The sequence below is a fragment of the Ranitomeya variabilis genome, chromosome 2 (assembly GCF_051348905.1).
Source record: "Ranitomeya variabilis isolate aRanVar5 chromosome 2, aRanVar5.hap1, whole genome shotgun sequence".
NCBI classification, from domain to species: domain Eukaryota; kingdom Metazoa; phylum Chordata; class Amphibia; order Anura; family Dendrobatidae; genus Ranitomeya; species Ranitomeya variabilis.
In genome coordinates this window covers 377006669-377022217 of record NC_135233.1, presented here as the reverse complement: position 1 = coordinate 377022217, position 15549 = coordinate 377006669, and the positions used below count along the sequence as shown (strand labels likewise).

General features: G+C 46.0%; 1 protein-coding gene across 1 annotated transcript in view; it reads left to right on the top strand.

Moving 5' to 3' along the window:
• LOC143803805 (complement factor B-like) overlaps positions 1-15549 on the top strand; it is a 122101-nt gene that overhangs the window by 95240 nt on the left and 11312 nt on the right. Inside the window, exons 11-12 of the mRNA XM_077281571.1 lie at positions 6364-6437; positions 9140-9399. The gene's annotated coding sequence lies outside the window, so the exon portion shown is untranslated. The remainder of the gene's footprint in view (positions 1-6363; positions 6438-9139; positions 9400-15549) is intronic.

Below are 15549 nucleotides of genomic sequence, written 5' to 3'. Positions count from 1 at the left end.
CTATGAGGAGGAAGAGCACTGGACCTGGACTCGCTGAATACATCCTGGTAATCAGACAAATACTCAGGAACTTCCGAAGGAGTAGAGGAAGCAATAGACACCGGCGGGGAATCACCATGAATTCCCCGACAGCCCCAACTTGACACAGACATTGCCTTCCAATCCAAGACTGGATTATGGGTCTGTAACCATGGCAGACCCAAAACGACCAAATCATGCATTTTATGAAGAACAAGAAAACGAATCACCTCCCGATGTTCAGGAGTCATGCACATGGTTACCTGTGTCCAAAACTGCGGTTTATTTTCCGCCAATGGCGTAGCATCAATACCTCTAAGAGGGATAGGATTTATCAACGGCTCAAGAACAAAACCACAGCGCTTGACAAACGACAGATCCATAAGACTCAGGGCAGCACCTGAATCCACAAACGCCATAACAGGGTAGGAGGACAATGAGCAAATTAAAGTCACAGACAAAATAAATTTAGGTTGCAAATTACCAATGGCGACAGGACTAACAACCCTAGTTAGGCGTTTAGAGCATGCTGATATAACATGTGTAGAATCACCACAGTAAAAACACAACCCATTCTGACGTCTATGATTTTTCCGTTCATTTCTAGTCTGAATTCTACCACATTGCATTAAATCAGGTGTTTGTTCAGACAACACCACCAGAGGATTCGCGGCTTTGCGCTCCCGCAAACGCCGGTCAATTTGAATAGCCAGCGCCATGGAATCATTCAGACCTGTAGGAATGGAGAAACCCACCATCACATTCTTAATGGCTTCAGAAAGGCCATTTCTGAAATTTGCGGCCAGAGCACACTCATTCCACTGAGTAAGCACGGACCATTTCCGAAATTTTTGGCAATACACTTCAGCTTCATCCTGACCCTGAGAAATAGCCAGCAAGGCTTTTTCTGCCTGAATTTCAAGATTGGGTTCCTCGTAAAGCAATCCGAGCGCCAGAAAAAAACGCATCAATATTTGCCAATGCCGGATCTCCTGGCGCTAGCGAGAAGGCCCAATCCTGAGGGTCGCCCCGTAAGAAAGAGATAACAATTTTTACTTGCTGAGCTGAGTCTCCAGATGAACGGGGTCTCAGAGATAGAAACAATTTACAATTATTCCTGAAATTTCTAAACTTAAATCGGTCTCCAGAGAACAGTTCAGGAATAGGTATTTTAGGTTCAGACATTGGACTACTGGTAACAAAATCTTGTATGCCCTGCACACAAGCAGCAAGCTGATCCACACTTGTAATCAAAGTCTGGACATTCATGTCTGCAGCAAGCACAAGCCACTCAGAGGTAAAGGGGAGGAAAAAAGAGAGGAAAGAAAAAAAAAAAAAAAAAACTCAGACTTTCCTTTCTTGTAATCCCACTTCTGCAATGCATTAAACATTCAACCTTGGCCTGGCATACTGTTATGACCCCAATGGCAGAGGGTCTCAAAAGTACATACCAAGTCTGCAAACACAAAAAAACAGCTCTTAGGGCAGTGGTAACTGGGCTGACCATATATCTAATCCTAGCACCACAAATAGCAGCAGCCGGGGAACGTGCCTACGTTGGTTTTAGACGTCTCGCGCCAGCTGGAGAACTAACTAACCCTAGAAGGGAAAAGATAGACCTTTCTTGCCTCCAGAGAAAAGACCCCAAAAGTTGGATACAAGCCCCCAACAAATAATAACGGTGAGGTAAGGAGAAAAGACAAACGTAAGAATGAACTAGATATTTAGCAAAGAGAGGCCCACTGACTAATAGCAGAATATAGTAAGATGACTTATACGGTCAGCAAAAACCCTATCAAAATTCCCACGCTGGATATTCAAGAACCCCCGAACCGTCTAACGGCCCGGGGGGAGAACACCAGCCCCCTAGAGCTTCCAGCAAAATCAGGAATCACATTTAGTACAAGCTGGACAAAAAATAAGAGCAATGCAAATAACCAAAAAACAAGGAAGCAGGACTTAGCTTCATTTTGCAAGATCCAGGACCAGCAGACAGGAGCAAACAGAAAGGAACTGATTACAACGATGCCAGGCACAGGACTGAGAATCCAGGAAGTTTATATAGCAACACCCCTGGACTAACGACCCAGGTGGGTGCCAAACTGAGGAAAGACAATCCCAGAGTCATATCACTAGTGACCACAAGAGGGAGCCAAAAAAGTCTAATTCACAACACCACACTAGCGAATCTTCATCTAAGTCTCCCTTTTTTATTGTTTTTGGGCAACATCCCGGCATTCCTCTCCCTGTTCTCCCCACCTCAGGCGTGCCGGCGGCAGACTGCTTCTCCCAGGAGTTTTCCAAAATTTGGCAGGAGACTAAGGAGGCGCTTGAAAATGCTAGTAGCAGAATGAAAAGGTATGCTGACAAAAGGCGTTTGGATGTCCCTCCTTATCGACCTGGTGATAAGGTCTGGCTTTCCTCTCGCTACATCAGACTCAAAATTCCCTCTCAGAAGTTAGGTCCACGTTACATCGGTCCCTTTGAGGTTTCTAGCCGAATTAATAACGTAGCATACAAGTTGAAATTGCCCGTTTCCCTACGCATTCCTAATGCTTTTCATGTATCACTCCTCAAACCCGCAATTTTTAATCATTTTCATTCTGTTTCATCACGTTCTCACCAACCTATTTCTTCTGATGCTTCTTTTGAGGTTAAGAATATTCTTGCTAAGAAAAAAGGCAAGGGCAGGACGTTTTATTTGATTGATTGGAAAGGGTTTGGAAATGAGGAAAGGTCTTGGGAGCCTCTGGAGAATATCAATGCTCCTCTAGTCTTGAAGAGGTTCCTTTCCAGTTCTAAAGAGAGGGGGGGTAAGAGAGGGGGTACTGTTACGCCGCCTAATACTTACCTTTCCAGCCGGCGTGCTCCCGACGCTCCTCCTCGCTCTTCTCAGTCTGGATTTCCTGGTGCTCGTCCCTTCGGCGGTCCGCGCTTGCGCAGACGGGCTCCTCTTACCGCTGGGGTTCCCGGAAGGTCGTGACCCGTTGGCTCCGCTCCCAATATGGCGGCGCCCATTGGGTATTTCTCTCCTGCCTTCGCCCTGATAAGACACCTTTGCGTCTATTGTGTTTGTCGGTTTCTAGCCGTCATCGCTTTAGTATCTTTGGCTCCACTAGCGTTTGCCCTGTCTAGGTTCCTGTCTCATTCTCATCTTCCTTGCCAGTCCTGGGTTCCTGCCATCTCATCAGTCCTGAGTTCCTGTCATCCCTGCCAGTCCTGTGTTCCTGCCGTCTTGCCAGTCCTGAGTTCCTGTCATCCCTGCCAGTCCTGTGTTCCTGCCGTCTTGCCAGTCCTGAGTTCCTGTCATCCCTGCCAGTCCTGTGTTCCTGCCGTCTTGCCAGTCCTGAGTTCCTGTCATCCCTGCCAGTCCTGTGTTCCTGCCGTCTCGTCAGTCCTGAGTTCCTGTCATCCTTGCCAGTCCTGTGTTCCTGCCGTCTTGCCAGTCCTGAGTTCCTGTCATCCCTGCCAGTCCTGTGTTCCTGCCATTTCGTCAGTCCTGAGTTCCTGTCATCCCTGCCAGTCCTGTGTTCCTGCTGTCTCAGCCAGTCCTGTGTTCCAGCCGTCCCAGCCGATCCTGTGTTCCTGACGTTCCCTGTTTATCTTGTGTCTCCTCCATTCCGGTCAGTACATTTTCTCTGCTGTCTCTGCCCATCCAGTGTCTCTTTCATTCTGTTTGCCTCAGTGGCTCCTTCTCTCTCCTGTCCTCTGACCCATCTTTGGTCCTATCATTAGTCGCCCCTTTGGCTCCTGCAGTTGCGGCTTCACCCTCCTTGGGCCTGTCCCAAACACTCCTTGTATAGGGGGTGGCTCCATCTGGTCGCTCGCCTTTGGGGGCTCTGAAGCCGTGACCCAGGGGGTTTACTTCTCGGGTCCTAATAATATGATAGTGACTCCAACGTAGGTAAATTGTATGTTGTAGTTAAAGGTAGCCTGGAAAGTCTTGGTCAGAATCAAAAAACACTTTTGACCTGATCATTTTGTCCATATATCGCTTTCCACGGGTCCAAGCACTGCTCTGCCAACATCAATTTTGAGGTCTGCTGACACATGGTGAGCTTTAATATTAGAGATAGGACCATCCCGATTGGGTACACCTTGTCGTGGTGGGATGACTTTTACGGTTTTTTTATTATTTGTGTTAGTTACATGTACTATTACTATTTACTTATTGTAGGGTATATGCTCATTTTGTTTTTTCTTATCTTTGGTTTTAAATTGTCTGTTGTAGTCAAACAAGGCAACAACAATGAAGTATTTAAAGGACAAATCAAGCACTATTCGACCCTTCCTTACTGAGGAGGTTAGCTATGTTTGTACTCCTGAGGAACCTCTGATTTGGGAGGGGAAACGCACTGAGCACCACAAAAGCACTTATTGGTGTGCTTTCATCTACCACCGTACATATCTGTGAATTTGCACTGGGTATTGATTTATATATATAAATAAAAAAAAGTTCTAAAATGTTTCTTGAATCACCGATTGTGGTACATTTGTCATACAGATGCGTTTGCATTATGTGCTATATGGTGGGGTTACAGTGGTTACCCCATAAATACATTATCTTGACGAGTATTTATACCCTATTTTTACCCCATAACTACACTCACCGGCCACTTTATTAGGTACACCTGTCCAACTTCTTGTTAACACTTAATTTCTAATCAGCCAATCACATGGCGGCAACTCAGTGCATTTAGGCATGTAGACATGGTCAAGACAATCTCCTGCAGTTCAAACCGAGCATCAGTATGGGGAAGAAAGGTGATTTGAGTGCCTTTGAACGTGGCATGGTTGTTGGTGCCAGAAGGGCTGGTCTGAGTATTTCAGAAACTGCTGATCTACTGGGATTTTCACGCACAACCATCTCTAGGGTTTACAGAGAATGGTCCGAAAAAGAAAAAAAATCCAGTGAGCGGCAGTTCTGTGGGCGGAAATGCCTTGTTGATGCCAGAGGTCAGAGGAGAATGGGCAGACTGGTTCGAGCTGATAGAAAGGCAACAGTGACTCAAATCGCCACCCGTTACAACCAAGGTAGGCCTAAGAGCATCTCTGAACGCACAGTGCGTCGAACTTTGAGGCAGATGGGCTACAGCAGCAGAAGACCACACCGGGTACCACTCCTTTCAGCTAAGAACAGGAAACTGAGGCTACAATTTGTACAAGCTCATCGAAATTGGACAGTAGAAGATTGGAAAAACGTTGCTTGGTCTGATGAGTCTCGATTTCTGCTGCGACATTCGGATGGTAGGGTCAGAATTTGGCGTAAACAACATGAAAGCATGGATCCATCCTGCCTTGTATGGAGCATCTTTGGGATGTGCAGCCGACAAATCTGCGGCAACTGTGTGATGCCATCATGTCAATATGGACCAAAATCTCTGAGGAATGCTTCCAGCACCTTGTTGAATCTATGCCACGAAGAATTGAGGCAGTTCTGAAGGCAAAAGGGGGTCCAACCCGTTACTAGCATGGTGTACCTAATAAAGTGGCCGGTGAGTGTATATTATTTTGATGAGCATTTGTCTCCTACTTTGGGATAATAGTATCGTCTTCCCCCTATAACTGCTTTGCCGGCTTTGAACAGGTTTGCTTGGTGTGGTGTCATATAGGTCCATATAGGTAGCCTTTCATTAGATTGTTATATCATTGTTACAATTTACCTTCAGATATATCACTTGCTAGGGCCCAATGGGTCACAATAAGTTGAGATGACGCCATCTGCGCAAATATAGGGTGCCGACCTCCACGGTAAGGAAGGATCGAAAAGGGATAGGGCCTTTAAATAATTTGTTGTTGTTGTTGTCTCATGATATATTATTGATGTATAACTGATATGTATGTGTCTGCTTAGAAACACAATGGTATAAGGGTTCTACCACGTAAAGCGTTTTAGCTTTATTTTCACCAAATTTTTTTATCTAGGGTTGAATTTTATTAAACATATCTAATATATCTAAAGGGGTTGGCCAGTACTTTCTTTTTTTTTTATTGATGGCCAAATAAAAATAACATATTATACGACATTGATGGTCCATCCTAAGGATGATAAAGTAGTGGCTAACCTCTTTAATAGGTTCTAACAATGGCTATCATACTATCTAAAATTTAGAAGTTCCGGGGCTGTACACCACATTCACCAACCAGCTGCATTGGAAAGTTGTAGTGCACAATTAGTTGGAAGCCATCGATGTCCACTTCCTTTAAATTGAATTTTGTTCAGATATGGGGTTATATACTGGGTCAACTTAGTACCCATTAGGTTAATCCATCATGCCTGCATTTGTGTTTTTGGACTAAAATTTTGGGAAAAATGTAATTTTATCAAGATGTCTCTCTATGCAGATTACCAAGCAACAGCTACTTTGGTGCACACCACTTCTGGCTCTGAGCTACGTCATCTACATCAGGTCTTTAATGTGAGTATAAACATACTACAAATATGTAAATCAGGTCTCCAGTGTTAGTGTTTCAGTGCTTGAGGGGGCCTGCAGCATCAGTAATCTCCTCCAGCTGCTGTGACGACTGAGAAAAGTGAACTCTAGGAGAGGAGGGTGAGGAAGAAAGGGCGGCCTGCAGCATCAGTAATCTCTTCCAGCTGCTGTGACGACTGAGAAAAGTGAACTCTAGAAGAGGAGAACAGAGGCATGCAGGTGAGGAAGCAGGGCTAGAGAAGAAAAAAGGGGGAAAAAATGGGGGCGAGGACATGAAATTATGCATCATGACTCCCAGTAGTGCACATTCAAGACCACCACATCCAATTGTGATATTGGAATATTTGAGGTCCAGACTTCACCAGTTTGCCATGGTCACTCAATGGAAGATTAAAGGAGTTGTTCAAGTAAAAAGAAAACATTGCCCAGGAAATGAGATATGTAATAAAAGAACAAACTCAGCCAAACTCACTCGGATGCAGTGGAAGCCGTGCCATGGTCTATACAGAGACAGAAAGCAGTGATGCCACCACTCCACCAGCTGCTAGATCGCTGCATCATGTGGCTGGCTGCAGCGGTCAGATGAATTAATACGGACGTGATGGTCAGTATGTAACACATGGTGCCATTGGAATATGGATGGGTTTGTTATTTTGCACAAATTCCAATCCCTGGGCAAAGTTTGATCTTGCTTGGACAACCAATTTAACATCGCTAAAAGCTATCATTTATATCTAGGGCATCGGTGAGCATCCGACCACTGGGAATCGGCTCCGAAATGCTCTATTGTAATGGATCAGTGGGTGTACATGCGTGCCTCCACACCATTCATGCTGTATGAGACGACCCAAGATTAATGAATGCTGTACTCCACTATCTCCAGCAGTCCCATAGAAGGGTGAAATGGGCAGTAACAAGAGATAAGCGAATATTTCAATATTCGGTTTGGCTCACGATCGCCGAATATGCAATATTTGCCAATTTAATTGCCAAATATATCTGAACATACACAGCACAAAAGCCAATGTTTCCCACACTGTCACACAGCGTAGCACTTCTGATTGGCGGGATTGTTACCGCCGTCAGAGCCCTGCAGGGTCATGCTGTCAGATGTTGGCGTGACCTCACAGAGATGCGGTAACCCACGATAAAAAGCTTACCGCAGGTCAGCAGGTAGTGGCTGATGAGAGGCTACCTACTACTCCTCCCATCGGGCTATGTCTGCTGTCATGATAACAGTGATAGCTGGAGCCGCTGATGGGAGAAATAGTCTCTCGTCTGCCGGCGCCTATGCTGAAAGTAAAAATTTTTTTTAAAAAAAAAAAGTAAATTAATTAAATACTTATTCAAGTAAAAAAAACAAACACATTATACTCACCTAACACCAAATCCCCAACGCCCTAGTCTCCTTGAAAAAATAAAAAATAACAAACCACCATATATTCACCTGTCTGCTGTAGTCCACATAATCCCGAGTGTCCCACGGTGATCTCACTTGTAGAACAGTCACATCGGGAGATGTGACTGCTCTACCCAGCTGCCGGTGATACACTGACAGGAGGTGGTCGATCCCGCAGTGTATCACTCATGTTGAACTCAGATGAACTTTCTCACGCAGCAGTGGTGCCGTAACGGAGATCACCGGAGGTGATGAACTTCAGTGAACTCTCTCACGGCAGCTCAGTGATACACGGACATGGAGCGCCCCCAGACGCAGGGCCGCGGGGTACTTGATACTGGGCCTCTCTGTCTCGGTCCTGGGGTTGTCACGGTGGCTAGACCCGGTCCGTGACCCTGCTAAGGGGTGTCCAATGAAAGGTGTGATGGTGGTGCGTGGTGCAAGTCGCGATGAATAACGAGGACACCGGGTTGCAGTCTCTTTACCTCTTTACTGAAGGCTTCAGGGTCTGCAATCCAGAGCACTGCTAACAGGGCTGGCTGAGACCGGCCGGTCCGAAGGCACATCCAGAGTTCCCTTTGCAGGTGGAAATCAGTGCCTACCTACTAGTGCCTGGGTGTTGTAGTACCTCCCTGCTGAGCACCACGGGATAGTCCTCACAACTCTTGTGTCGGTTTCTGATGTTCTTTCTCCGTCCCCCAGATGATATGGCTAGGACGCACCCGTATGACGGGGTAGGCCTGGAGTTATTCTGGGACCCTAGAGACGCCCGTCTCCCACAGTTGCCTCCGTGTCTTCGTTAGGTGTAAAAGGGTGAGACAACCAACCTGAAGTTAATTGTCCTGCCGTAGTTTGAAGTAATGCGTAGAGTCTGTTACTTCCTCGGTGCCCCGGCCACTGGCTATGCGCCTCAGTAGGATGTTGCCACGACCTTAAGGCACGACTCCTACTGGTTCTATTCTCCTTTGTACTGTGATCCTTTGATATTTGATCCTTGCTGATTTTGTAAGTTTACCCACTAACAAAGACATGAACAGTCTATAATTTTAAGGGTAGGTTAATTTTAAGATTGATAAATAGAATATCAAAAATAAAATCCAGAAAGTCACATTGAATAAATTATATAAATTTATTTGCATTTTGCAGTGAGAAATAAGTATTTGATCCCCTACCATCCATTAAGAGTTCTTTCTCCTACAGACCCGTTAGACACTCCTAATCAACTCGTTACCTGCATTAAAGACAGCTGTCTTACATAGTCACCTTTATAAAAGACTCCTCTCCACAGACTCAATTAATCAGTCAGACTCTAACCTCTACAACATGGGCAAGACCAAAGAGCTTTATAAGGATGTCATGGACAAGATCATAGACCTGCACAAAGCTGGAATGGGCTACAAAACCATAAGTAAGATGCTGTGTGAGAAGGAGATAACTGTTCGTGCAGTAGTAAGAAAATGGAAAAAATACAAAATGACTGTCAATCAACATCGATGTGGGGCACCATGCAAAATCTCACCTCGTGGGGTATCCTTGATCATGAGGAAGGTGAGCGATCAGCCTAAAACTACACAGGGGGAACTTGTTACTGATCTCAAGGCAGTTGTGACCACAGTCAAAGAAAACCATTGGTAACTAGTGATGAGCGAGTGTGCTCGTTACTCGAGTTTTCCGAGCATGCTCTGGTGTTCTCCGAGTATTTTGGGAGTGCTCATAAATTTTGTCTGAGTCCCTGCAGCTGCATGATTTGCAGCTGGTAGACAGCCTGAATACATGCAGGGATTGCTTGTTTGTTAGGGAATACCCACATGTATTCAAGCTGTCTAGCAGCTGCAAATCATGCAGCTTCGGGGACTCAGAAATAAATTACGAGCACTCCCAAAATACTCAGAGCATGCTCAGAAAACTCGAGTAACGAGCACACTCGCTCAACACTATTGATAAATCATTATGCCATAAAGGTTTACAATCCTGCAGTGCCCACAAGGTCCCACTGCTCAAGAAGGCTCATGTGCAGGCCCGTCTGAAGTTTGCCAATGAACACCTGGATGATTCTGTGAGTGATTGGGAGAAGGTGCTGTGATCAGACGAGACAACAATTCAGGTCTTTGGCATTAACTCAACTCACGGTGCTTGCCACAAAGTATTAAGTCTTGTTTGCCAGAGGGATTAAATACTTATTTCTCACTGCAAATTTGTATAATTTATACAATGTGATTTTCTGGATTTTATTTTTGATATTCTATCTCTCAAAAAAAAAAATTAACCAACCTTTAAAATTATAGACTGTTCGTGTCTTTGTCAGTGGGAAAACGTACAAAATCAGCAAGGAATTGAATACTTATTTCCCCCACTGTACCTATTCTATATGTATTTACTGTATGTAATCCATCTATTCTATGCTGTCAGCTCCTGTAGTGATTTTACTGTACGTGGCAGATGAATTGCCGGCTTTTCTTCTATCTATCTATCTATCTATCTATCTATCTATCTATCTATCTATCTGCAGCTCCCCAGAGTCCTGGTCGTTGCAGTACTGTTGCTCCGCCACTAAGGGGAGTGATGGTACATCTGATGGCACTTCAGGAGTTCACCTGACCATGTATCACAGTCACACTTTACACTTCACATTCTGGCCACCAGGGGGAGCAAAGGGTTCCATGTATTAGGCCACTCCTCACAATCTGGTAAAACTGGGGGTTGGATAGGAAGTTAGTCAGAAGCTGACTGGGTTCGAACCAGGCAACATCCTGTGGCAGAGGGTGTTGCGGGGGAAGATTCAGGGGGGTCTCTGTCAGGGGTGGGATCCTGACAGTGGCCTAGCGAACAGAACAGAACGTTACGGAGCCGTGCCTGCACTTGAATGCGGTGGCATCCTAAGAAAGGAAAAAAAGCGAGGTTTACTGTGGAGAAGTGAGAAACGAGATCGCAGCAAAAAGGAGAATAGAGCCAGTAGGAGTCGTGCCGTAAGATCGAGGCAACATCCTACTGAGGTGCGTAGCCGGTGGTCGGAACGCCGAGGAAGTATTGGGCTCCAAGCATTACTTCAAACCAACGGCAGGAGAGTTAATTATAGGTTGGCTGTCTCACCTAAATCACCTAAGCAGACATAGGGGGCAATTGTGGGAGAGGGGCGACACTAGGGTCCCGGAAGAACTCCAGGCCTACCCGTCATACGGGTGCGTCCTATCCATATCATCTGGGGGACGGAGAAGAACATCAGAATAGATACGAGTTGTGAGAGAAGAACATCAGAAACAGACACAACAGTTGTGAGGACTATCCAGTGGTGCTCAGCAGGGAGGTACTACAACACACAGGCGCTAGAAGGTAGGCACTGATTTCCACCTGCAAAGGAAACTCTGGATGTGCCTTCGGACCGGCCGGTCTCAGCCAGCCCTGTTAGCAGTACTCTGGATTGCGGATCCTGAAGCCTTCAGTAAAGAGGTAAAGACACTGCAACCCTGTGTCCTCGTTATTCATCGCGACCTGCACCACGCACCCTCATCACACCTTTCATTGGACGCCCCTTAGCAGGGTCACGGACCGGGTCTAGCCACCGTGACAACCCCAGAACTGAGACAGAGAGGCCCGGTACCGAGTAACCCGCGGCCCTGCGTCTGGGGGCGCTCCATATCTATCTAATATATATACATATATATATATGTGTGTGTGTCACTAACATCTATATATATATCTATGTATTCTATGTGTATATATCTATTCTATCTATTCTAACCTGTCACTGTGATTTTACTGAACGCGGCACATGAATTACTGGCTTTTATTCTATCTTTTACTGTTACCGACTTTTTCAGATTTTAAGAAAAATGCTCATGTTACCAATCATGAATCCAAATTACCAGACTCGTGCCGAATTTATGTTTGGTGATCGTTTTCCGAACATATTCGCTCATCTCTAGCAGTAACACAAATGCTCCATTCCAATGGGGAATTTCAGAACCCCGTTATGGGGATCGGTGGGAGTCCCAGCTGTCAGATCCTGGCCAATCCACAACTATTAATGATGGGAATAACCCTATAAGAGACACTAAACCAAAAAAAAGAAGTTACAAAAAAAATAACATGCCTTATTATCTCTCTGTAACCTCAAATCCTTAGTTACTAAATGGCTGAGAAGTGGGCATTCTAGGCCTAAAAATTGGTGCAACTTACCATGGTCTCCATTCCTCTGGACGGGGTTTCTGGTATTTTTGTTCTTTAGTAGCAAATATATAATTAAACTAGATGGTGGCCCGATTCTAATGTATCGGGTATTCTAGAATATGTATGTCCACGAAGTATATTGCCCAGCCACGTAGTATATTGCCCAGCCACGTAGTATATTGCCCAGCTATGTAGTATATAGCAGAGCTATGTAGTATATTGCCCAGCCACGTAGTATATTGGCCAGTTACATTGTATATTGCCCAGTGACGTAGTATACAGCAGAGCCACACAGTATATTGTCCAATGACGTAGTGTACAGCACAGAGCCACATAGTATATTGCCCAGTGACGTAGTATACAGCACAGAGCCCCGTAGTATATTGCACAGCCCATGTAGTATATTGCCCAGCTATGTAGTATATTGCCCAGCTATGTAGGATATTGCCCAGTTACATTGTATATTGTCCAGTGACGTAGTATACAGCACAGAGCCACGTAATATATTGCACAGGCCATGTAGTATATTGCCCAGCTATGTAGTATATTGCCCAGCCACGTATGACACAGGTAAAAAAATAAACATACTCACCTTCCGCTGGCCCGTTGTAGCTCTGTCGACTGGCAGGTCCTTGTAGCGCAGGACCTGTCATGACGTCGCGGTCACATGACCGTGTAGCGGTCACGTGACCGTGACATCACGGCAGGTCCTTTCCGCGCAAGACTTCTGATGACGTCGCGGTCACATGACCGTGACGTCATCGCAGGTCCTTCTGCCAGACCATCCATGGCACCGGAGCGTGGCGGTTGCATCGCAAGGAGCGGGAAAGGTGACGTAGGTGAGTATATAATCATTTTTTATTTTTTTAATTATTTTTAACAGATGTTTTTACTATTGGTGCTGCATAGGCAGCCTCAATAGTAAAAATCTTGGTCACACAGGGTTAATAGCGGCGGTAACGGAGTGCGTTACCCACGGCATTACGCGGTCCGTTACCGCCGGCATTAACCCTGTGTGAGCGGTGAGCGGAGGGGTGTATGCGGGCGCCGGGCAGTGAGTGTGGGGAGTGAGGAGCGGCCATTTTCTTCCGGACCGTGCGCGTCGCTGATTGGTCGCGGCAGCCATGACAGGCAGCTGCCGAGACCAATCAGCGAACGAATAACGGTGACAGAAGGACAGAAAGACGGAAGTACCCTTAGACAATTATATAGTAGATAGTAATCCCTCACATGATGATTTCATTATGAAAACACAAGAAAAAAAAAAAAGAAAGAATCACATGCCCGTCTGGGTGTGAGAAATGATGAATGTTTGTAACTGTGAGGTAGCCAAGGTGGTAGTCATGGTGAGGGGCTGTTGTATTCCCACACCCTGGCACCCCACAAAGAAAAAATAATGTCCCGTCTGATGTGTGGTGTGAGAGTATTGCACAAAACTCACGTTTGGGTTTGCAGATCCTGCTGATCATATAGTCCTGTCTCCGGACGATATCACACACTCAGGAACAGACTCCGTATTCCGTTTTAACAGTAGTATAACTTTACTTGATAACAAACAATCCATGGCAGTTTCAGTACAGCACAAGTTCAAGTATTCAGCCTTCTCCCTCTCAATGCTGGCTCCTCTAGCCTCTGAGATGCTCATCCTGGCTCTGGCTTCCTATATCCAGCCTGGGCTTTCCCTCTCAATGCTGGCTCCTCTAGCCTCTGAGATGCTCTTCCTGGCTCTTTGGTTCCATATCCAGCTGGTATTTCCCTCTCAATGCTGGCTCCTCTAGCCTTTAAGATGCTCATCCTGGCTCTGGCTTCCTATATTTAGCCTGGGCTTTCCCTCTCAATGCTGGCTCCTCTAGCCTCTGAGATGCTCGTCCTGGCTCTGGCTTCCTATATCCAGCCTGGGCTTTCCCTCTCAATGCTGGCTCCTCTAGCCTCTGAGATGCTCATCCTGGCTCTGCGGTCCCATATCCAGCCTGGGCTTTCCCTCTCAATGCTGGCACCTCTAGCCACTGAGATGCTCTTCCTGGCTCTTTGGTTCCATATCCAGCTTTGATTTCCCTCTCAATGCTGGCTCCTCTAGCCTCTAAGATGCTCGTCCTGGCTCTGGCTTCCTATATCTAGCCTGGGCTTTCCCTCTCAATGCTGGCTCCTCTAGCCTCTGAGATGCTCGTCCTTGCTCTGCGGTCCCATATCCAGTCTGGGCTTTCCCTCTCAAATCTGGCACCTCTAGCCTCTGAGATGCTCTTCCTGGCACTGCGGTCCCATATCCAGTCTGGGCTTTCCCTCTCAATGCTGGCTCCTCTAGCCTCTGAGATGCTCGTCCAGGCTCTGTGGTCCCATATCCAGTCTGGGCTTTCCCTCTCAATGTTAGGTCCTCTAGCCTCTGAGATGCTCGTCCTGGCTCTGCAGTCCCATATCCAGCCTGGGCTTTCCCTCTCAATGCTGGCTCCTCTAGCCTCTGAGATGCTCGTCCTGGCTCTGTGGTCCCATATCCAGCCTGGGCTTTCCCTCTTAATTCTGGCTCCTCTAGCCTCTGAGATGCTCTTCCTGGCTCTGCGGTCCCATAGCCAGCCTTGGATTTCCCTTTCAATGCTAGCTCCTCAGGTACCCAGGGCCCAGGACTCTCCTGGGCATCTGGGTTCTAGTTCACTAGTTCTAGTTCACTATGCATAAATAGCATTTAATCACTGTATAATAACATTAAGCGAATACAGCAATGTTCATAACATTCTATGCAGCAGCACATAGTATAACAGTGACTATCAGCACACATTTATTATCTACACTATTTAGAGAGGGACAGGCACATGAGAGCAGGGCCGGACTGGCCATCTGGCAATTCTGGCAAATGCCAAAAGGGCCTGTCTGGTCATGGGCTGCCTTGTCTGCTACGTCGTTAACAGAATCGGTTTTCTCCGGACACCCATACTGTTAAGAGTTGTGTTGGAGCACAAAGTCGCTGACCCCAGCAGGCAACAGGTATCATTAGAAATATTGGTCTTGTAGAAAACCTTTCCTCCATCCAGGGTAATATTAGTAATATATCCCATCTGGTTCATGGGGATGGGGACAGCATGGGCCTGTGTGATTTCAAATGCCAGGGCTGAATTTCAGCCCCAGTCCGTACCTGCATGAGAGCCTCTCACACCCTTATATAATGACTAACAGATCCAGTCCTACAGGTTTGAGGTCTGTAATATTGGGCCCCAGGACATAACACTAAGATATCTGTTAAGCAACATAAGAGAAGGTAAGATTTGCCCGCTTTACCAACAATGAATGACAACCCTTGTGATCTAGAAAACTTAAACTGGTCACCAACTTGAATTTTACATCTAAACATTAATTTGTAATGTACTATAAAATTAACTATTAACATTTTTTTTGCATCAGCCACTGGGGACGGCCATTTTTACTTGCTTGTGTGTAAATGTCAAAGTATGACACATACGGCAAATACAGCAGACACATAGGAGACTGCGATCGTACACCAGCCGTATCTAATATACCGTGGCCGTGTCAGTGGGCACTGTG